The sequence below is a fragment of the Gorilla gorilla genome, chromosome 17, assembly GCF_029281585.2.
Source record: "Gorilla gorilla gorilla isolate KB3781 chromosome 17, NHGRI_mGorGor1-v2.1_pri, whole genome shotgun sequence".
Classification (NCBI taxonomy): domain Eukaryota; kingdom Metazoa; phylum Chordata; class Mammalia; order Primates; family Hominidae; genus Gorilla; species Gorilla gorilla.
The window spans coordinates 70732542-70754931 of NC_073241.2; the positions used below are offsets into that span (position 1 = coordinate 70732542).

A 22390-nucleotide genomic window follows, 5' to 3' on the forward strand; every position below is an offset into this window, starting at 1 on the left:
TGTTTAATAGCCTTACAACATTCTGATTCCTAATCCTTTATATAAAAACTGTTATTTTGTTTGTTTTTGGAAGCTTCTGAAACCTTCTCCTTGTTCTTGGTATGAACACTTGTTTTTCTAATGCAATAAACACATGATGAACCCATTCAACATAAAATCAAACAGTGTATGTGATAATTTTTTATCTTCCCTTATTTTTCTCTTTTTCTGAACCAAATAGTCAAAGTATAGGTCTCCTAGACTAAATTAAAATCTTTTTAAGTCACATAAAAGCTGAAATAATTTATCACCAACAGACCTTTATTATAAGCAATGTTAAGAAAACTTACCCAGGAGGGAAAATGATGTCAAACAGAAATACTAATCTCTAAATAGGAATGAATAGCATCAGAAATCTAACTACATAAATCAATATGCAAAATTTTTTCTTAATATTTAAATCATTTTATAAGATATAATGAAGTTTGTTGTACAAACAAAAATAACAACAATGTAAAATAAAGCATAACGCATAACCCTAGTACCAAAACTGAGAGGTTTATAACAATATAAAGTCCATGACCATAACACAGAAACTGAGATGTGAGAAACACAGGTATATTATTGAAACATTCTAGTACTATTTGTGAATTATAAAATACCATTTGAAGAGCATCTGTGATAGATTAAAATATATTCTCTGAAAACTAGCACGACCACCAAAATAACAGAACAAAGAATAATAAATAACAAGCCAACAATGACAATAAAGTAAATCATCCTTACATAATGGAAAAGAAGTCAGAGAAAGAGGAAAAGGAAAGAAAGAACACATGGGACAAATAGAACACAAAAAGCAAAATTAGAGATCAATAATCATATTACATGTAAATGTTCTAAACACACAAATTGGAAGTCAGAGATTGTGATTAGATTTAAAAGAAAGAAGGAAAGACTCATCTATATGCTGCTTATAAGTGTACTCTAAATAAAAGAAGGAAATAGGTTAAAAGTAAAAGGATGGGATAAGATATACAAACTAACACTATTAAAAAATACTCTAGAGTAGTTATATTTACGTAAAATAAATTAGATTTCAAGGCAAAGAGTATTACTAGAGTTTAATATCATATTTATAATGACAGTTAAGTCATCAAAAAATAACAATTGTAAATATTCATGTAACTAAAAACAGAGCTTAGAAAATTCATAAAGCAGAACTAATACAATCACAAGGAGAAATATAAAAATCTCCATATAATTAGAAATTTTAATACCTCTCTGTCCTGATTGGTAAAACAAGTGGACAGAAAACCAGTAAGTATATAGAACAGCACCGTCAATCCACCTGACCAAATGGTATTTATAAGACACTCTACTGAACAACAAAAGAATAAGCATTATTTTCCAGTGCACATGGAACATTTACTAAGATGTATATTATTCTAATCTTAATACATTTAAAAGGATTTAAGTCACACACAAAAATGTTCTCAGATTACAATGAAATTAAATTAGAATTAAATAACAGAATGATATCTGGAAAACTTTTCAAATACTTGAAAACTAATTAATATACATCTAAATAACCTATGTATCAGAGAAAAAAATCAAAGGGGAAATGAGGAAGTATTTTGAATTGAATGAAAATAGAAAGACATGGCATTTGTATAATGCCAGTAAAGCAGTACTTAGGGGAAAATTTGTAGCAGTACACACCTACTTGAGAAAAGAGAAAAACATCAGATCAATGATCTCATCCCTCACCTTAAAAAAAGCAGAAAAAGAAGTAAAAATAAATGCAGATTAAAAAGAATAAAGGAAATAATAAAGATCAGAGCAGAAAGCAGTGAAAGAGAAAAACTAGAGAAATAAATGAAACTAAAAACTATTGTGTGTGTGTATTTTGAGATATATACAAACTTATAACTTTGTCCAGATTCAACAGGAAAAAGTACAGACAAACTATTACAAATACCAGGAATGATAGAAGTGATTTCACAAGAGTTTCTATAGATACCAAAATCTGACAAAGAGATTGCATGAAAGAATACTATAGACACACACACACACACACACACACATACACAAATAGGATCATAGGGTTATCGCTAAACACAATTTCAGCAAATAAAATTCATCTCTCTCTTTGTCTCTCTCACACACACATTTGTTTAGTGTTAAAACAAATTTGGAATTCCTGAAATAACCCTCATTTGGCTATGATAATATTGTGTATTTGTGTGTATATGGTGTGTATACACATACCATGTTATATATATAATATAGATACACACACCGTATATATATACACACATACGCATATATATGTAGCGCTATACTACATATACCATACTGTAAGTTATATACACACACCATACACACACACACGTACACACATACACAATATAATCATGACCAAGTGGGGTTTATTTCAGAAATTCCACATTTGTTTTAGCACTAAAGAATCCATTAATGTAATCCACCATATTAAGAAAATAAGAAAAATAACATGATCATATGAGTAGCCACCAAAAAAAGCATGTGGCAAAATCTATTTCCGATTAAAACTGTCAGCAAACTAGGAATAGAATGGAATTTCCTGAAGCTAATAAAAAACATCTACTATAAGCCTACAGCTAACACGATAGTGGTAAAAGACTAAATACTTCTCCCTAAGATTAGGAATATGATAAGGAAGTTCCCTCTCACCACCTTTATTCAACATTATACTGAAGGTTCTAGCTAGTTTAATACAGCAAGAATAAGGTATGAAAGACATCCAGATTGACACGGAAGACATAAAACTGTTTTTATTTGCACACAACATTATCATTTACATAGAAAGTTCAGTGATATCTCAAAAGAGCAACTAGAATAAGTGAGTTTAGCAATGTTGAATGATACAACATCAATATGTACAAATCAATTGTGTTTTCATGTACTAGTTACAAACCATCAACACTGAAATATAAAGCAATAACATTTATTATAACATAAAATATGAATACTTAGAAATAAAGCTGACAAAACATGTATGCTGAAAATTAAAAAAAAATTGCTAAGAGAAATTAACCTAAATAAGTGGAAATATATACCATGTTTATGGGTCAGATGAATGAATAATATTAGGATGTAAATTTTCCTAAAATTGTTCTATAGATTCAATGCAATCCCAATCAAAATCCTAGCAGGGATTTTTAGAAAATAGAAAGCTGATCTAAAATTCATGTAGAAATGCAAAAGACCTAGAATGCCCAAAAGAACTTTTAAAAGAAGACTTAACTTAGAGGACTAACATTTCTTGATTTTAAAACGTGTTATAAAGCCACAATAATCAAGACAGTGGGGTTTTAACGTTTCTTAACTTTAAAACATGTAATAAAACCACAATAGTCAAGACAGTGGGGTTTTGGCAACAACAGAGCTAAATAGTCCAAAGGAACACAGCCTAAAATTCAAACTTCACATATCTATAAAAGGAACTTTTTGACAAAGGTGCAAAGATCATACTTTAGAAAGAGATTGTCTTTTCAACAAATCAGGGTGGAACAAATGGATATTTATATGCAAAAATAAGATGATGTACTTGGATCCATAACTCTAATTAGCTAAAAATGTATTATAAACTTAAATGTGCAACTTAAAGTTTTAAAACTTCCTGAAGTAAACACAGAAAAAAGCCTTTGTGATCCTGGCTTAGGGGACAGTTTCTTAAACATGACAGCAAAAGCACAATCAGGAAAAGTTAATAAATTCAACTTCATCAAAGCTAAAAACTTTTGCTGTTTTAAAAACTGGGAGAAAATATTTTTAAATCTTATCCCTGATAAAGGCTCATATCGAAAATATATACAGAACTCTGAAAAAATTGTAAGAAGAAAACAAAAAATGTCATTTTTTAAAATAAAATATTTAAGGAGGTACTTCAAAAAAGATATACGGATGATAAATAAACACATGAAAAATGCTCTGCATCATTAGTTATTATGAAAATAAAATTTTTTAATGTATTTCTACATGCTTATTAGAAATGCTAATATTAAAAGGACTCATCATTTCCAGTGTTGTATGGATATGGAGCAAGTAGAACTCTCACACACCATTGGTAGAAGTCTAAAATGGTATTACCACCTTAAAAAATAATTTAGTATTTTCTGAAGAGTTAAACATACATCTACCATTTAGTCTAGCCATTCTGCCTCTTGGTATTTATGCTAGGAAAAATAAAAGCATATGTCCATACAAAGATTTGTACATCAATCTTCACAAAAGCTCTATTTTTAAGAGCCCAAAATGTGAAACAACCCAAATATCCATCAACAGGTGATTGGATAAAAAAATTGTAGTATAGCTATATTATAAAATACCATTCCACAATAAAAATGAGTAAACAATTGATAAATACAACACCTACACAAATAGCAGCATAATTATACCGACTGAAGGAAGTTAGATGAGGAAGAGTTCTTACCATATAATTCTATTTAGATAAAACTCTAAAAATTAAAAATTAATTAATAGTGAAAAAAAACAGACCAGTGATTGCCTGGGAATGATACGATTGTAGAGGAGAAGAATTATAAAAGGGCATGAGGAAACTTTTAAGGGTGATAGATATGTTTCTTATCGTGATTGAGGTGATAGTTTAATGGATTCATACAAATGCCAAACTGCATACTTGAAATATGTGCAGGTTTATTGTATGTCAATTGTATAAAGCTGTCAACCTAAACAAAATACAAAAAATCTATGTAGTGAAATGTTACCCTCCTATCTTTTTCTCTTAGCAACAGTTCCTTTCTCCTGAAGTAACCATTATTACCGGTTTCTCAATGTTTCTTTGTATCTGCTTCTTCTCTGTTTTGGTCTCTTTTATTTTAAGATCTTCAAATGTCAAGTGATTCCTAATCATTTGTTCATATTGAAAGTCCAGTAGACATAAACACAGTTTGAGAAATAGTGAAATTTTGCTTAGGCTTTTTATTTGTTTTTTTTTTTTATTTGTTTGTTTTTGTTTTTTTAGTAAATCTCAGCTTTTTCTTATGAGAAATCCCATTGTCTTTGGCTGCTGAGTATATCTAGAAAGCAATACTCAAATCTTACATCTGTAGTGTGCAGGGATAGCTGTCAATGGCTTTGTAGAAAACATGTAGATGTTATTGTTCATGGCAAGGTAATATGTTCCAGAGTATTCTGCAAATAAGGCAATGGGACACAGGAAATGTGTAGCTTATAAAGTTTTTTAGGCAATTTGACAATGCTTAACATCCTATATCAAAAAAGTTACTTGACTTAAAAATATGAAAATTGTACATTAAATTGGTCATATCAATGCTTTCAAACTAACTACCTTAGAAACACAGACTCTTAATCCAAAGGGCGGATATTAGAAAAATTTCTGAAGCTCCTTTTGGACTGGCATTTGGACCCAAAAATACTTCTTAGGAATATTCTTAATGCCCTAAAAATGACTCATTTTGAGAAACAGGAAAAGGAGAATTAGACGAACATGAACATGATCAAGCTGAGACTACAATTGTGACCTCGAAACAGGTGTCCTTTGAAAGTAGTGGTAATTAAACACCGGTTCTGAAGAAAATTTTAAAAGAGAAATTTCAAATGCCTGTTGAATGTTGACAACCTCATTAGAATAGATATATCTACTCCCAGGATGACTACTTTGAAAGACAGCTCTCACTCAGATGTATAAATTTACATGTGTCAGCACGGGTGGGAGTAATTAGGAGGTTCAATTTATTTCTTTACAGATATACTTTGGATAAGTATATCAGGTGAGGTCAAGAAAGTTGCCCATTACTCACCTGCAAAAGCCTATTAAGCTGGACTACCTCCTGAAGATGTGTGGCCGATGACAGCAGAAGACAAGAAGGCTACCGCTTTGATAAATACCCCAAGGGTCTGCAAAATGGCAGTGCTGGGAGGCATGTGCCAAATCATGTTTGGCTTTGGCCCTATAACTTGTGAGTCTGTCAAGGACTCAGCACGTCAATTGGTGGAAAATGGATTACTGTCATTCTTCAAGGCACGGCACATCATTCCCCATTGATTGGCATGCCAAATCCTTCACAAAGTAATGAGTCAGGACGATTCAAATCATCATCCAACTGTCAGCTTGATTGCATAGCCCTCTATCAATAGGATTAAACTGGTGTGGCATCCAAAACGTAATGAAATGCATTACTTTACTTGAAAAGTTGACAAGAAGACAGGGATGCTGGACCCAGGAGGCCTAGGCATACAGAAAAAAATAATAATCATAAAAGTGGGGGAGTGAATTGATAGATAATAAAAATATATATTTTTTTCAGCCTCACAGGAGATGCTGTGACTAAAGGGAATTACTTTTCTCTTCAACGAGTGTTTAAACTGAAAGGACATTGTAGAAAGGACATTGTAGAAATCATCTAGTTGGTGCGTTTTCTTTAACAACAACAAAAAACAAACTCAAGTAAAGTGAGTCACTAATGTTAGTTAATGTGAAGAGAATGGGGATACAATAGAAATCATGTTCTTTGGAGGAAAAAAAATAACGTGGTTTTCTGTCCTGATTCTTCAACCTACTAATTGTGTCATCATGGGAAAATTCCTTAGCCTTTGTCTCCTCACCTTCAAAATGGGGATAATTATACTACATATATCACATACATCAATATCCATTGATACATGCCAACCACATATATCATATTACATGTATATAATATATTTCATATATATCACAGTTAAGGAAGGATTAGGGGAACAAAACTATATGTAAAATAACTCTTACATAGCAGCTATGTTCCTTACTAAAATTGAGACAATTAGGATATTGTATCAGTGTTTGCCAAGAAAAAATGCTGCTGTGTGCTTAGTATGTAGCATACACACACACACACACACACACACACACATACACTCAAATCTACCGTAGAGACTCAAGCTGAATTTCTTATTTTTCTTCTGCCTTAGTGATCCCCACCACTTTATCTCAGAAAAAGGACCATCCCCTGGACAAACATAACTCGCGAACGTTACTTTGGTTAATGCAGTTTAGGGAAATCATAAATCTTGCTAAGGTCAAATACCCAGTAAGGGGTAGGGTTTTATTGGTGTGGCTCCAAAGCCATGGGCTGTTTTGCTCCTTGTGGTGATAATGTTTCCGGTTCTTCAGCAGCAGAGAATATTCTTCCAGTGTTTATTTTTTTTTAGCTGTAGCACTGGTAGCTTGCTGGATCAAATATATAGTGCTGTCTTCTTACAGTGGGTTGTGTTGCAAGAGGGTTGCCTTGCATATAGTCACTTAGGTGATTAAGTGAAACTTGTCCACACATTGCTCCAACAACATTTGTTAAGGTACATTAAACTTATTAAAATTACATTATTTTAGATTTTAGAAAAAAAATGTTTTGGGGTAGGGTTTATTACTTCTCTATCTTTATTAGCTAAAGGAATTATTTGACAACATAAAAAACTAAGTATTTGAGAAATTGTTGGGATATTGGGTCCTGAAAAAGGAGGTATCATTTTAGGGACAAAATCTCTTCCCAGTGTGGAGGCATCAAGATCAGGGTTGAAGATGTGATTCTAAGTGAACTATATTTAGACATCTATTTCATTGTTAGAAGTTTCACTATATTTTCTGCCAGATTCTTACATATGGATTCTGTGCAAAGTTATGGAAATTGTATATTTAGAGTGGCACTGACAATTCATGGTGCATACTAAGAAGGGAAAGCGGCCTTTGATCAAGGAAGTTGAAAAAATATTGCACACTATATCCCTTATAGCCCCAAAACTTACTAACATATTCAAGGGTCTAAGAAGTCTTGTTGTGAAGAAACCTGTTTAACTTTATTCTCTCCAGCATTTTGGCAGCTTCTTTGACAAGAGAAGTTCTTCATGTATAGTATCCACCATAGCACCTAGAACAGAGCCTGACTAGGAAGGGCTCAAGAAATACCTGGGATAAGAACGTTGAGGAAGTTCACAGTATATTCATGTCTAACAGTTATTATACAGAAAAAGTCGGTTTGATGGTTATATATTGTACTGTGGCAGGCACTGGGGAAAGAGTATAACACAATAAATATAAGATATGCATTGGCCTTAAAGGAGTTTAAAGTTTAGTGGATGAGACAGAAATGTTCATAAATTACAAAATGGAGGCAGCCCCACATAAATATTTAGAACAATGATTTTGGTCTCGGACAGAGCTGGGTTCAAGTTTTGATGTTGCCACTTGTTGGCTGGATGATCAAAAGTAAGTTATTTAATCACTCGAAAGCTTCAGTCTTCCAACCAGGAAAATGAAGATAACAGTGTCACGTATCTCACATGAACATTATTTGATGTAATGTATGTGAAGGAAAAGAATGGTATCTTGTTTCACTATTCCCAGAACCATCTAATGTTGAGCTTAAATATTTGTTTAGTGAATTAATGATGACTTAATTAATTATATATTTAAAATTTCTATCTAGCACAGTGCCTTACATGGAGTAGGTACCTAAGAAAGTATTACTGAATAAATAAAACAATGAATCAGAGGGATTTTCGAAGCTCAGCTTGCACTTTCTCCTGTGTACATAACTTTCCTGCCCTGCCATTGCATTTGTACCCATATAAGGGTACATTTATAAATATCCACCATTTTCTATGCTCTCTGTGGCAGCTTTGTAATGTGCCAACTTGGATAGGCTGAACTTCATTTGCCATAAATAGTTTTCTCGTATGTCTCTGGTTAGAGTGAGCCAAAAGAAACGTTCTTTCTTTTTCTTCTTCTACTTTTTTTTTTTTTAAGTGGAGGGGCAATATTTCAGTGTGAAAGTAAAGGAGTAGCTACTTTGTACCTTATCCATGTTGTCACTTACTTTCTGGCTCTTCCCCAGATGTAGGGTAGCAGACAGGCCTGCAGCTGCTTCATCTTCCCCTGGATTCTCCTTCCCTTTGTCTGACTCCTGTCCAGATATTCATTTAGCTTCACGATGGATACCAACTTGACCGTCCCTATCAAGGTTAAAAGCAGCAAACATTGACATGAGTTTCAGTCTACTCCTGTGGGTTCCAGTTCAAATTGCATAAAATATTTCTAAACAGCCCGTGTTTTCCCTTTAGTTAGGAAAACGTAAGGAAAAGTCTTCATTTCATATGAATGTGATTAGGTTCTTTAGGGCTAACTGGAGGGGCAACAGGGCAGTGTAAAGCTCGGCCCCAGACACGGGATATGGGATCTATTCCCAGCTCTCAATGTATCAGCCCTTGGGGCATGAGTAAATCAGTAATTTTGTGAGTTTCAGATTCTACTTTATTCAATGGATGGTGTCCATTCTTCTCCTGCTTATACAGCTACTGTAGAGATTAGCTATTACATGTAAAACCAATACACCTTGAAAAAATATATAAATCTCTAGTGTTTACAAATATTCAAGATTATTTTGGCACTATTGCTATTATTCTTTCAAATCTATCGTGTAGTAAGAACTTACTTTATAGCATGCACCATGCTGAGAGCACTTTTCATTTTTCCATTTATTCCCTGTAGAATAGGCCTTATTGTCCCAATTACACATTGTAAGAAAATGTTAGAAATTTGACTACCAACCCAGAGTTTATAGCCTACCCTATCTGCATAGCCAGAGTGCCTAGGCATTTCTTTATAACGAGCAGAACACATAGAAAAATTGAACAGATTTTGTTATTATGTGAATTATCTGCATTAGTTGTTACAATAGTTGTGCTATATGAAGTTGCTTACAAAACCTTTTATGAAATTTATAATGATGCAATACTGAATTTGAAAATTATTGCATATCACAAGATAGACAATTCAACTTCAGACAATGAAAATTGCCAAATCACTTGACTTACATCAGAAGTTTTTCAGATTTAGGAAAGGTTACTGTGAACTGACAAAGTACTTTAAAGAACTCTCCCTGAGGCATTAACCATCTATCAATCAAAAACTTTCAGTTGATATTTAAGAGTAGCTATTTAACTTCAAGTAGTATTATTTTAATTAGAGAAAATTGAAAGTGAACATTTAAATATGGTAAATAGTAAATGCGCATTAAATCATTTGATATGTCTTTAAAAATGATAATAAGATTAATATTTTAAGTTTGGGTTTTGGAAATTAGCTTGTCATATTGATAGCATATTTGCAATTGACCAGAAGTGCTTCAGAAAAATATTAAGAATCAGAATGTGAAAAAGGCTTACATTCTGTTTGAGATAATGAGGAAAAAGCTATTTGTGTAAAAAATAGACTCTTCTGTGTGAATATGGGTATGTGTAGTGTGTGTATATTCTGAAGATATGCAGTGTGTGTGTTTACATATTTTACAGAAAATCTATTATCAAATCAATATGTGTTTTATTATAAATGGTAACAGAGTTGAGGGAATTTGGTACATGTGTTTAAGCTGTTGTTAATTTTAAATCTTGCAAGTTGGAGCCAAGACTACAGATAGGTAAAAATATTCCAGGTAGGCAGTTCAAAGAAATGAACAATGTGGATTATTGTAAGCAGCTCAATCTGGTAAAAGGTCTACTTCATTTTTAATATGAGGTCTAAGATTTCATAAAATTTAAGTTAATTAAATTGTCAATAAGTTAGCTCCATGAATGATGAATCTAAAAGTAGAACAATGGTCTTTGATATTGAAGGAGAGATAAAGATAGGAGCTAAAGGGAGTAGGCTGAAATCATTAATTTTTTAAGATATTTAAATAAGTGCCCTGTTTTAGTAATAAAATGAAACCACAACTCTAGAAAAATTAGTAAATAAAAATGTTGGGAAGTAATTGTAACCATTGGAAGAGTGAGTTATAGCCTAGGAAGATAAGTAAATATGTGAATTGGAAGCCTACATAGAAAGAGAAACCAAAATCAAAAATTAGTATACAAAAACAAAAAGAAAAATATTAAGTATAAGTTAACACAAAAATGCAACAAATTATGTATAGCACACAACAGTTGTTTAGACAATTCCTTTGTTAAAGTTCATGACTTGATAGCAAAAATAGGGGAAATAATGTATATACCTATAAAATAAGACACATTTTAGGAAAAGCAATCTAGAGTAAGATGAAATAAATAGATTCCTAATCAAAAATAGAATATTTCACACATATATCTAATACATAAATAAATTCTCATGAAATTATGCTGTGACTGAGCAGTTATTGGTCTTTAGGGCAAGTAGGTATATGTTCTACATTACACAACACCGGTGTATACAGTTATGGTAATACAGAATGTACACGAGTAAAATTATGATAATGTAAATATTGAAGTAGCCAACAGGAAGAAGTCAAGTGAATGGAAAGCTCAGTCCTAATCTGTGATTAAATTCTAAGAACTAAAATATGTGTTTGGAAGTATGCTGCCTGCATTGTACAAGTTCCGTACCTTGTTATTTTCTCTTTGGTATAACAATATATTCTCCATTGCATATGGTAGAACTTCCTCTGATTGTTTATAAACATTATCTTTCCAAACAAAGATTAGAAACTTTCTGGTGACTGAGAGCTTGGAGCCAGGACTAGAGAAAGTTCCACCCAGAATCAAATTTTTTGCCCATAGGGATTTGGGCTCCAATTCAAAGTAAGATGAGTTTGGAGACATGAAACACCACTTGCCGTTAGTGACAGTATAAGGTCTGGTGAGAAAACTGAAATATCTACTCCCATTTTATCTTTTCGGTCTACCTTTTTAAAATATTTTTCCTCTTTCTAATTTCTAAGTCTCTTCCCTCCAACACTTCTTAGCGAAGTTTCTCATATTAGAAAAATATACATAATTATTACCTTAAATTATGATAATAAAGCTCCCAAGTGGGATTTTTAACATTTTTCTAATTACAAAATTAAACTTTCCTTGTGAAAAGATCTCATCCATCACCAGCAAAAACTTGAGGTTTTACCGGAGAGAATAAGGGCTTTACATTGCCCAAGAAATCTTCGCATTTGAACCACACTGAAGAACTCTCAGATTCTCCAACCACTCCTTGATCCATTAGACATTGTTCTACAATACAAATGGCTACATGGCTAAAAGTTCCATGCCACAGTGGCACAAGAGCCATGTGCAAGGAGCATCCTTGAAACTCAGGCTTAAATGTTGCTAGTTTGGTGTGCCTGACGAATTTTTGAATTTAATCAAATACTATTTGTAGATCAGTCAAAATGTGAAATACATAGAAGGGCTTCCAATTAACATTAATTCCTTTACACCCTGATCTCCCCGAGTCTGCAGAGGCCTTTCCACTGCACAGAAGCATGGTCCAAACAGCCTGGTAGTCTGGCTGCCTTTTTTTTTTTTAAACCAATATTTTAAACCTATTATTTGACCTGTCTCCTTAAGGTTCTTCTTCCTGTGACAGAAAATGTATAACTATTTTCAGGCCAGGCGTTATGGGTAAAAATGGCTTAATAAACCTCACCCTGATAATAATTTCCAGCCTAATAATAGAATAAAAGGGGGAAAAATACATTAGCTGTATGTAATTTGAGAATTTATTTTAGGGTAGAGTTTCATGCAAATCCTACCATATAGTCAGATATTTACATTGCTTATGTTTAAAGCTGGGTTAGGTTACATGTGCATACATAACCAAAGCGTAGTCTTCAAACTCACTTTGTATGTCCACAGCTGAAAAAAAATCCCTCTTTCCTTTGCCTGATGGATAAGAAACAGTGTGCTACATTTTTCTTAACTAAGGGTCTCACACATTGGCAATTTTGTCAACCTAGATGTAAACACCACTGCCACGTCCGAATCATAATAAATTTTGTTTACTGTAGTTAGACATTGGGTTTGCTTACATTTTAGTTAAAACAGCCGAAGATTTATCCTTCTGTCAGAGCCACTGGAAAATTGAGAGTCTTGTGCAAGTTGTAAGCTTTCTGCTTAATCTTCTGGAAACTTTTCCAATTTTCCTTTAATAACACCAGGAGGCCGGTGGTGTGCCACTTATGGATGGAGGGGGAGGAGTTCTCCATCCTGAGTTTCCCTCCTTTGCTCAGCTGACAGGCTCCACAGAAATGAAATGCAGTAATATACATTAGCACTAACTTATACACCAAGCTGTCACCATCAGGTAAAATTGATCACAAATTACTGATTACTGAATCAAGAAAGTCATCAGTTATATTGTACTTGATTACTTTCTCATAAGAGGAATATATTACTGAATATGCTAAGATTACTCATGCATAAGAATTTGGAACTGACACTCCAGCAGCCCACACTCAGGAGGGAAGACGAATTGTGCTGAGAAATTAGACTCTAAGTTCTATATAAAAATTATTTTAAACTGGTTCTTAAATTATGGCCAAGACATAATGTCTCCTTGAATAATTTTCAACTGTTTTACGGGGTGAAAGCTTCTTCATCACACATTCTTCTAGGATGTACCATGGTCACGCTCACCCGCTACCCTCCTTGGTAGGAAGCACTCTGATATTGGTCAAGTTTACAGAATTAAGCCAATAGAGTTTATGGAAATTTTTCTAGGACAAGGTAAGAAATAAAACATCCTTTTCTTTGTGATGTATTTTCTCCCTGAAGACCTGTTTTGAGCTTGAGCTTAGCCAAAAGGCCAAGAAGCAATTGAAGAACTGTTTCGATTTGTCTTACTCTTCTCTCTCCTCTCCTTTGCTGTTATCACTTTAAGAGTTACTGAAAACTGCCTCTCATCAAAAAGAGGCCCTTCTGCCCTTGGAAAACCATATGGGCCAGACGAGAGTCCTAAGACAGATCTTAAGCAAAATATGTGAAAGAGATATTAGCATTCATACATTGCCTAATTAACTCACCTGGAACATGAAGCTGAAGTTTCTTTTTCGACAAAAAGCACGCATTTGCCCATATAGAGATAATTTTATCATTGTCAACTGATAGCAGCTGATTGAAATTCAGTCTCTGTGAAAGGAGGCTGAACATACAAAAGAAATATAAAGTTAGGTTGACATCTTACACTTTACACCAAAATAAAATTTAGATGGGTAAGGCATGGGTTTTCCAAATAAACTCTGGCAAGGTTTTTTTCCCAAACTGGGATATGCAGAGAGTCTCAGGGAAAAACAGCAGTGTAGACAGAAGCATGAGAAATCAAAGAAAAAGCTGAAAACATCTTCCTAGATTGTTTATTTTTTGCTAATTTGGTATACTCACAGTCTGAAAACATTTAGGCCAATGTCTTATTTTTCTTTAAGTTCAGGGAGCATTATGCTTTTACGTTCAGGGAGTGTTTTACAATATTGTGTGTGTGTGTGTGTGTGTGTGTGTGTGTGTGTGTGTGTGTGTGTGTGTTATGTGCCTGTCAGCCCCATCGTCTTCACCACGTCATCAGCACAGTTGGTGCTGCATGAATACAGCTTGTTCTGCTGGGTTAACAGCACTCACTCCACTCCTGGTGGTAGTCTGCCAGTGATACTTAGTTACTAGTGGTGGTCAGTGGGAGTCAACAAGGACTGGAAGCTAAACAGGAGGGAGAAGATTAGGAAGCCTGTCTTCATCCACTGGTATAAGTCTGGATGTACCCACAGCTGTTGACCACATTTTTCATTGCCTATGCCCAAATTTTGTCAGTTTCCCCCAGCCAGTGTTACCTTATCCTCAGCATTCTAACTGCATTGCAAGTTAGCACTCAAAGCTAGTTTCCAACTGAATGGGCTTACTGCCTATAGATTCCTGATACAATTCCATCCATATGTTTGGATTTCTTTGAATAAAGATACCAGCCATAAACAAACCCAAGTCAATACTTGGTTTCAGAATATGGGTATTTGGGGCTGAATGCGGTGGCTCATGCCTGTAATCCCAGCACATTGGGAGGCCGAGGCAGGTGGAACACTTGAGGCCAGGAGTTTGAGACCAACTAAAAATAACATAAATTAGCTGGACATAGTGGTACACACCTGTAATCCCAGCTACTCAGGAGGCTGAGGCATGAGAATCACTTGAACATGGGAGGCTGAGGTTGCAGTGAGCCAAGATCACGCCATTGCACTCCAGCCTGGGTAACAGAGTGAGATTCTATCTCAAGGAAAATAATAATAATAATAATAATAATAATAATAATAATAATAATGATAAATAGAAAATGAGTATTTGGCTAACAGATTCTCCCTATTGGCTTCAGGTTTAGCACCATCTCCTTACGAATCATTACGGCACACTCTGTTCTGACTGAGAAACAAATGTCCAGTACAACTGAGAATCTTACAACTTGATATTTGTGAGAGCTAAAGAACACATCTTTTCAGAGAGAACAGAGTTCCTTTTCGGATCAAATGTCATGTGATATTACAAAGAGAAAAAATAATAATTGTAACTTAGTTGTTTATCTAATTATTCAATGGTAGAGTTTGAAAGAAGACTCATTGTAGTTCGGAATGTTGGACTGTCTCCTAGTAATTCATTATAAATATGTTCCAGACAGTGCTTTATGAAAAAAAATAATCCCAACCATTTAATCATCAAAGTTGGTTGTTTATAACAATAGGATATTTAATGCTATAGGACAGAAAACAAATGTCATGCAATGCAATTTTTTTTGCCTGAGCTTTAGTCTTCAGTAAAATCTGACAAATATTGGCATTATATGTCACTAAAAAGTAAAAGATCAGGCTCTGACCTTCAAGAATCCCCACAATATGTACATTATGTTGATGTGCCCTTTGTTTTTTCTATTTTGGTTTGCTTTGGCGGCCTCTGCAATTTCAGGATAAGGGAAGATTGTCTTACCGAGTTTCCAATGTCATCATTTTAGCCAAGGAATTAACTGAAAGGGAAGTCTACTTCTTCCACTATTTATTTATTTTCTTCTGACACAGCTGGGAGTCAAGACATATTGAAAAAGGCATAAGCCACATATGGCTCGGATGCTCATTTAGGGTGAGCCCAAAGTGACTTCACAAAAGCAAGTGTAAACTTTTCCAAAACAGTTTGGTTTTAAATTGAAGTCTCTTGAGAAGGAGCCCATCTGAGAAGGTCAGAATTTGTGCTTCTCCCTTTTGAAAGGCCTTCCACTCAGATGTCAAAAGTGTGCACCATCTTTAAGGTCCCAGTTACATTCCTCCTAATCCACGGAGACTTGCCCCCATCTCTGTTGCTGTATTCATTCATCTCCACTTTCTTTAAACTCCTAAAGTTCTTATAATCTCTACTGTACATTTCATTATTTAATTATATATTTCTTGTTATTGCATCAATTGTTTTGCCTCTAGCTAGAGGTCAAGGAAATTAATCTGAATGACCACATCTCTTTCTTATTACATGAATGGAACATGGTATATATACTCTTCATCCAATTCTTTTAATCGGCTTATGACCTAACTGCAGATTGGGTTTAAAAGCAGACAGATAAGAAAATAAAATATAAATATTGTTAGGTCCCTGCTTTCTCTTACAAAGTTAGATAATTTTCTTTCTAATATTAATCATATATTTTTGCTTTTCAAAGCAATTTATATTCACTATTATGATTGATCCTCATAATATCTCAAAGATAAACAGAACTGGTGTCCAAGTATATATGAGCATGTGTTCATACTAAGAGTAAGTGGCAGAGTCTAGAACTCAAGACTCATAATTCCCAACTGATGTGCTTGACTCTAAATAACATTGGCATAGAGCCGGGTGCAGTGGCTCATTCCTGTGATCTCAGCTACTTGGGAGGCTGAGGAAGGAAGATAGCTTGAGCCCAGGAGTTCAAGGCTGCAGTGAGCTATGATTATGCCACTGTCCTTCAACCTGAATGACAGAGCGTGACCTTGTCTCTTTAAAAAAAAGTAGTCCTGAGTAACAGTGGCATGACTTACTGCCCATTTAGGAAAAATTGTGCCTTAGGTTCTGCCAGATAATGGCATCATTAAGACAGTGTTACTAAACTGTAATGGAAAAAAAGAGTTTCCATTCAGTTTGGCAGACACCAGAAAATGTTCCCCTCAAATTCGTAACTGAAAAAGGAAATGGCTACACACAGGGTTAAAGTAGAATTACTGACAGAAAATTCAGCTGGGAGGCAGAAGTAAGAGAATGAGTCTCAATTCTGTACATCTCCACTCTGGGCCTCCATAATCTCAAAGAAAATAAGGAGTTAATTTCAAGCATCCCTTCTAGCCTAATACTTATGATTGACCTCTCTGTAACACTGATAATTAGGAGTAGCTTCTTTACTATTCAACTCTGTGATCCATGTCTACTCTATTATTTGGGCCTTGGCATGATACAATATTTGAGCAGAATTTGAATTGAGGCAGTATTTATTTTGAGTTCCCGGTATTGTTTACCTGGCTTATAGTTTAATTGCTTGGTTCATCTATTTATGCATATTTAAAGAGCTAACTGGTGATTATATTGTTTGTTTAAGAAGTCATGTTTCCTGGAGACATATGGCAAGTTCAATGTAGTGCTACTGAGAAAAAGAAATCCCCATTCCTCGTTAAAGTTTGACAGTGTCTTGATAAGTTGATATGTATTAAGTCCATATGCAATGCTCTATAACACTATCTGAGGCATGCTGAGAAATATAAACATAAGGAAAGGATCCTACTCTCAAATGCTCAACAATCTTGCAAGGAAGTAAAACATATAGATGTGAGCAATTTGCTGGCAACTCAAAGAAGTAAATAATAAATAACAAATTATTGGTATGTTTACTGTCAAATCATGTGCTGATAAATGTTTAACAACTGACTCTTTGGCAGGGGCTGAGGCAGGGGTGGAATAACCAGATTAGCAGCATTTGCCAATTTTCATGGTGTAAATATTCCTACACTGGTCAATTTCAAGCCACCAACCTGAGGTCGCTGGACAGAGTTGGGGACAGGTGCACACAACAGGCTGTGGCAATCCAATTCTAGCTGACTCTGGCATGCCAGCACACTTGTAGAAGTTTTGATCAAGTAAAGATCTCAAGGGCCAAAGTGGTTAAGCCTCTTCTGTGGAGGAATGCCTCTCATATCCATATCTCTGAAGGACAATGGGATAAATAGGGGAGAGTTGATGTGAAAACATTCCTGAAAGAGATGATGTAAGCAATGATCTAAGTGTCCTATGACCAAGAGAGCCTCCAAGAATAGAATTACGTCCATCAGAGCATTTACTGAGAATGATTTTAGATAGTAGGTAAAAAAAAAAAATAGGAAAGAACTCTTCAGTGATTCGGATTGTATCTTGTAAGTTTGCCTTTCCAAAGAAGTGAACGATATCTGTGTCAAGGAAGAAAAATGAATATTGAAAAATATCAAACCCATTTTCATTCAAAAATCAATTTGTTGATTGCAACAATTGTTATTTAAAAATATTTTGAAGTGAAAAATACAAAATTTGTTTATAGAGAGCTCTGCAGATCACAGGAAATCCCTGCAGCACAAAATTACTCTGGGAAAAGAAAATTTAAATCTCTCTTTAGCCAAAACACATTAAATTCTTACAGTAGTTATATTCAGTATCACATTGGAGCCCTTAAAATTCTTTTTTCCCAACAAATAAATCCATGTTTTGCCCTAGGAAACTTTTAACTTCAATCCTTCTTCACAGCAGAGTCCCCTGTTTTAGCACTATTCCAAAATATTTCCATTCTTGTCAGTATCCCTGAAGATAAGGCTTTATTTTGATAATTCATGTGGTTGGATATCAAACAGCTGCCAGGATATCTACCGACATCTGCTGTTTAGTTTTTATCAGTTTGTCCCATCTGGCCTGCATTCAACAGGACCCAAATCAAGGCTGAACAAAATCACAGGACCTTCAAAAGCAATTTTACATTATTTTTGGAAGCATCAAGTATTCTTTCTCAGTTGTTAGAGCCACAGACTGTGTTGTCTATTGTCCTAGAGACAACTCTGAAACTTTTCAGATTAAGCTTTTTAACACTGTCCTCTCCACAAAACTTTAAAATTTCTAAACTACATGCTTAGTATTCACCTAAACTGGCTTTTATTTGGCTTAGAAACATCAAATATGATAAAGAATGGTAAATTACTAGTATGCACAATTATTAAAATACATGTTAATCATTAATTTAATCTACACAGATAGAGCCAAGAAAATTTCTTATCTTGGGTATTTCCAATTTCTTTCTAGGATTCCTTGCTTCTACCTTTGCTCCTCATTTTCATGTAGCAAGTGTCTACTAATATCCTCCTTCAAGCCTCACATTCTAACTTGATGTATATCTTCTGCCTCTGCCCACACTTATCAACACAAGAAAAAGGATGAGGATTGTAAATATGGCACGTACCCTGTAACATAAAATTCCGCTGTGCCTTTGACTTCACTATCTTTCAACTTCTCCTGAGCTGATTCCTCTTCTGTGAGTCTTTCTAGCATATCTCCAGTCCCAGGGTCTCCCTTATGTTTAACACAGACCTGGCTTTCTACCTACTTAAGGGAAAATAAGATGTACAGTCTCATTTTAAAATGAAAACCAGTCACAAAGAAGGTAAACGATCTTCCAAAAGCCATGAGTGACTCAATGGCAGAACAAGGATGAAAACAGGAATATTTGACTCAAAAAATCCTATTCTTCCAAGAACTTCCCAGATGCAGACAGCAGCACAATATGTGTTTGCTAAGGCAGACTAGAAATGTGTTCTTTTTAAAAAGAATTTCAATGTTTCTTTTAGTTTTCTGGGGGTACATGTGCACGTTGGTTACATGAGCAAATTTTGCAATGCCGAAGTTTGGAGTATGAATGATCCCACCACCCAAATTGTAAGCATAGTACCCAAAAGGTAATTTTTTAGCCCTTCCTATCTCCTCCTCCAACTCTTTTTCCTCTTGCAATCCCCAGTTTCTATTGTTTTTATCTTTTTGTCCATGTGTACCCAGTGCTTAGCTCCCACTTTTAAGTGAGAACTTGTGGTATTTGGTTTTCCATTCCTGTTAGTTCACTTAGGATAATGGCCTCTGGCTGCATCCATGTTGCTGCAAAGGACATGATTTCATTCTTTTTTATGGCTGCATAGTATTCCATGATGTGTATATACCACATTCTTTATTCAGGCCATCATTGACGGGCACCTAGGTTGATTCAATATCTTTGCTATTGTGAATATTGCTGTGATGAATATCTGAGTACAAGTGTCTTTTTGGTACTACTATTTATTTTCATTGAGAATATACCCGGTAGTGGGATTGATGGGTTAAATGGTAGCTCTGTTTTAAGTTCTTTGAGAAATCTCTAAATTGCTTTCTACAGTGGTTGAACTAATTCACATTCCCATCAACAGTGTGTAAGTGTTCCCTTTTCTCCCCAGCCTCGCCAGCATCTGTTATTTTTTGACTTTTTAATAATAGCTGTGCCAAATGGTGTGAGATGGTGTCTCATTGTGGTTTTGTTCTTTATTTCAGCAAAAACTGTGGCTGAAAAACAAAAACTAATTGAGCATAAATGTATTCTTTTATTCACATCCTTTTCTATAAAATCATGATGAAAAGAAATAAATATATAGCTTGAAAATAGTAGCATTGTGGTTACATCCTTTCTTTTATTGTAGAATGTTTAACTACAGAATATTCATTTCCACTGTGTCCATACACTCAAGACCGAGAATTGAGATAATTCTCTACCATAAATCCCCTAAAGCAACCCTGCTCTCTTGCATTTGAAAAGTATTATTATCTATACAATTTCAAGTGAATTTCTATAATTTTTTCTTCCACATTGTACCAATGGTTTAGTGGAACAAATAATCCTGTTTAGGTTGTCTGTAAATGTTTAAAGGTGACAAGCAAATAATTGGGAGAATCAGGCTAACTGGGTATCTGGTTTCTAATTCTCATCCTAGTAACATCCCTTCTAACACCACCTTGGGATACACAGAACCCAGAAATTTGTTACCTAATTTCTCCGAACGCATTTCCAAGGTTTGCAAATGCCTCTTCCTCAGGTCTCTTCTTCCAAGAGCCAACCATAATTCCAGGGTGCACCTCATGTCCCCACTGGCCAAGTGCTGTGAATGGGGCTTGGATATGCAGAATGAAGTGTCCACACATGTAAGCATGAACAAGTGTAATGCAAACAACTGTAATGCTGAATAGAGCTGGGGATGGGAAGAACAGATCCTTGGTCAAAGACTGAAAACCAGGGCCCATGGCCAGGTCTCCCACGCATCACATTCTGCATGGATCCTAAGAACCTGTGAATTCTGCATTCAGATCTGATGCTCCTCCTGGTCTTTAATTTATTTACCAGTTTTTTTTATTGAGTTATAGTTTTTTAATATTCAGATATGTGGTATGAAAACTTCCATTAGTGCGTGTTCACCAGCCCTGCAAGTGTTATGTGTGGGTCTGCTTTTTCCCTTCAACCCCAAATGAATATAAATGTGTCTGACAAGGAAATTTCAAGGGATTTGATCAATGTAGTCAAAAATGGACAAGAATTATTTACCTCAAAATAATAATTCTTTAAGAATTTCATCTACACATTTAGGCAAAATTAAAATTTATGACTACAGAGAATTTTAAACTTCATTTTATTTTTCATTTCTTTAGTCAACACTGATCCATTTATTGATAGGATGTGAAATTTCTACTTTGTTCGAGACTCCAAAACAGAATAATTCTTTAGTTCCTTTCTACTGTGTCCATTCCAAAAGAGTAGCAAATTTAGCCTAGCTCTCCATTTCTTTGTATAGAGCAATGGTATTTTTATTGAAATGAGAAATTTACATGCTCATTACAAAGTGCTTATTCTTGCTCAAAATAGCTTTGGCATAGTATTGCGCAATATTTCTCCCCAAATATCAGGAAATGCTGAATTAACAGATCCAGTGTGGAGAATTTAGAGGTTGTGCCCAGTAACTTTACTATGTCTGTCAGGGAAGTCCCTCTCATCATTCTAGAGTAATTTCATCTTTGATTTGAGTAGAACTTTTGTAGCTTAATGGGTGATAATTTCCTCCTGTCAGACATCTCATATTCTGCATGCCCCTCATCTGGCCTGTGTCACATAAAGAGGAGGGAATATAATTTTCCACCCACCTGTAGAAAACAGCTAAGTTTTATCTCCTATGTGATTCCTAATACGCTGCCCCATGACAGGAATTCATTATCCACAGATGAAGTAATTATCCTCAAGAAGAGTGGAGTTGCAGCACATAAACTTTTCAGTCTGATAGGGATGGGTTTGAAAGCTGGCTCTCCCAACCCTTACATGCTATACGATCCCCGGAAAATTGCTTAATGTCTCAAAGATTCAGATTTCTCATTTATAAAGCAGAAATAATATATCTTTCTTGTAAAGTAATTGTGAGGATTAGATAAGACAATACATATAAAGTTTCTGGCACCTGGTAGGCACTCAATAATTGCCATTATTATTCGAGCATCTAAATAATCACAACCACGCTGCTATGAGTATTTTACTGTACCTATCACTTCTACGTGAATG

At 34.7% G+C, this 22390-nt stretch overlaps 2 long non-coding RNA genes across 4 annotated transcripts in view; both read right to left on the reverse strand.

Annotated features, from left to right (window-relative positions):
- Positions 1-13954, reverse strand: part of LOC129528206 (uncharacterized) — a 56277-nt gene extending 42323 nt beyond the window's left edge. The window contains exons 1-3 of one of the 2 annotated variants that reach the window (XR_008673421.2): positions 13800-13954; positions 12807-13015; positions 8853-8988 (exon numbers count right to left, since the gene is read on the reverse strand). This is a non-coding gene — a long non-coding RNA (uncharacterized lncRNA). Of the gene's footprint in view, positions 1-8852; positions 8989-12806 lie in introns of both variants that reach the window. The other variant, XR_008673420.2, reaches the window with a different exon arrangement.
- A 955-nt stretch (positions 13955-14909) lies between these two features.
- Positions 14910-22390, reverse strand: part of LOC134757397 (uncharacterized) — a 42503-nt gene continuing 35022 nt past the window's right edge. The window contains exons 1-3 of one of the 2 annotated variants that reach the window (XR_010131283.1): positions 19235-20434; positions 17790-17961; positions 14910-15001 (exon numbers count right to left, since the gene is read on the reverse strand). This is a non-coding gene — a long non-coding RNA (uncharacterized lncRNA). Of the gene's footprint in view, positions 15002-17789; positions 17962-19234; positions 20435-22390 lie in introns of those variants that run through there. The other variant, XR_010131282.1, reaches the window with a different exon arrangement.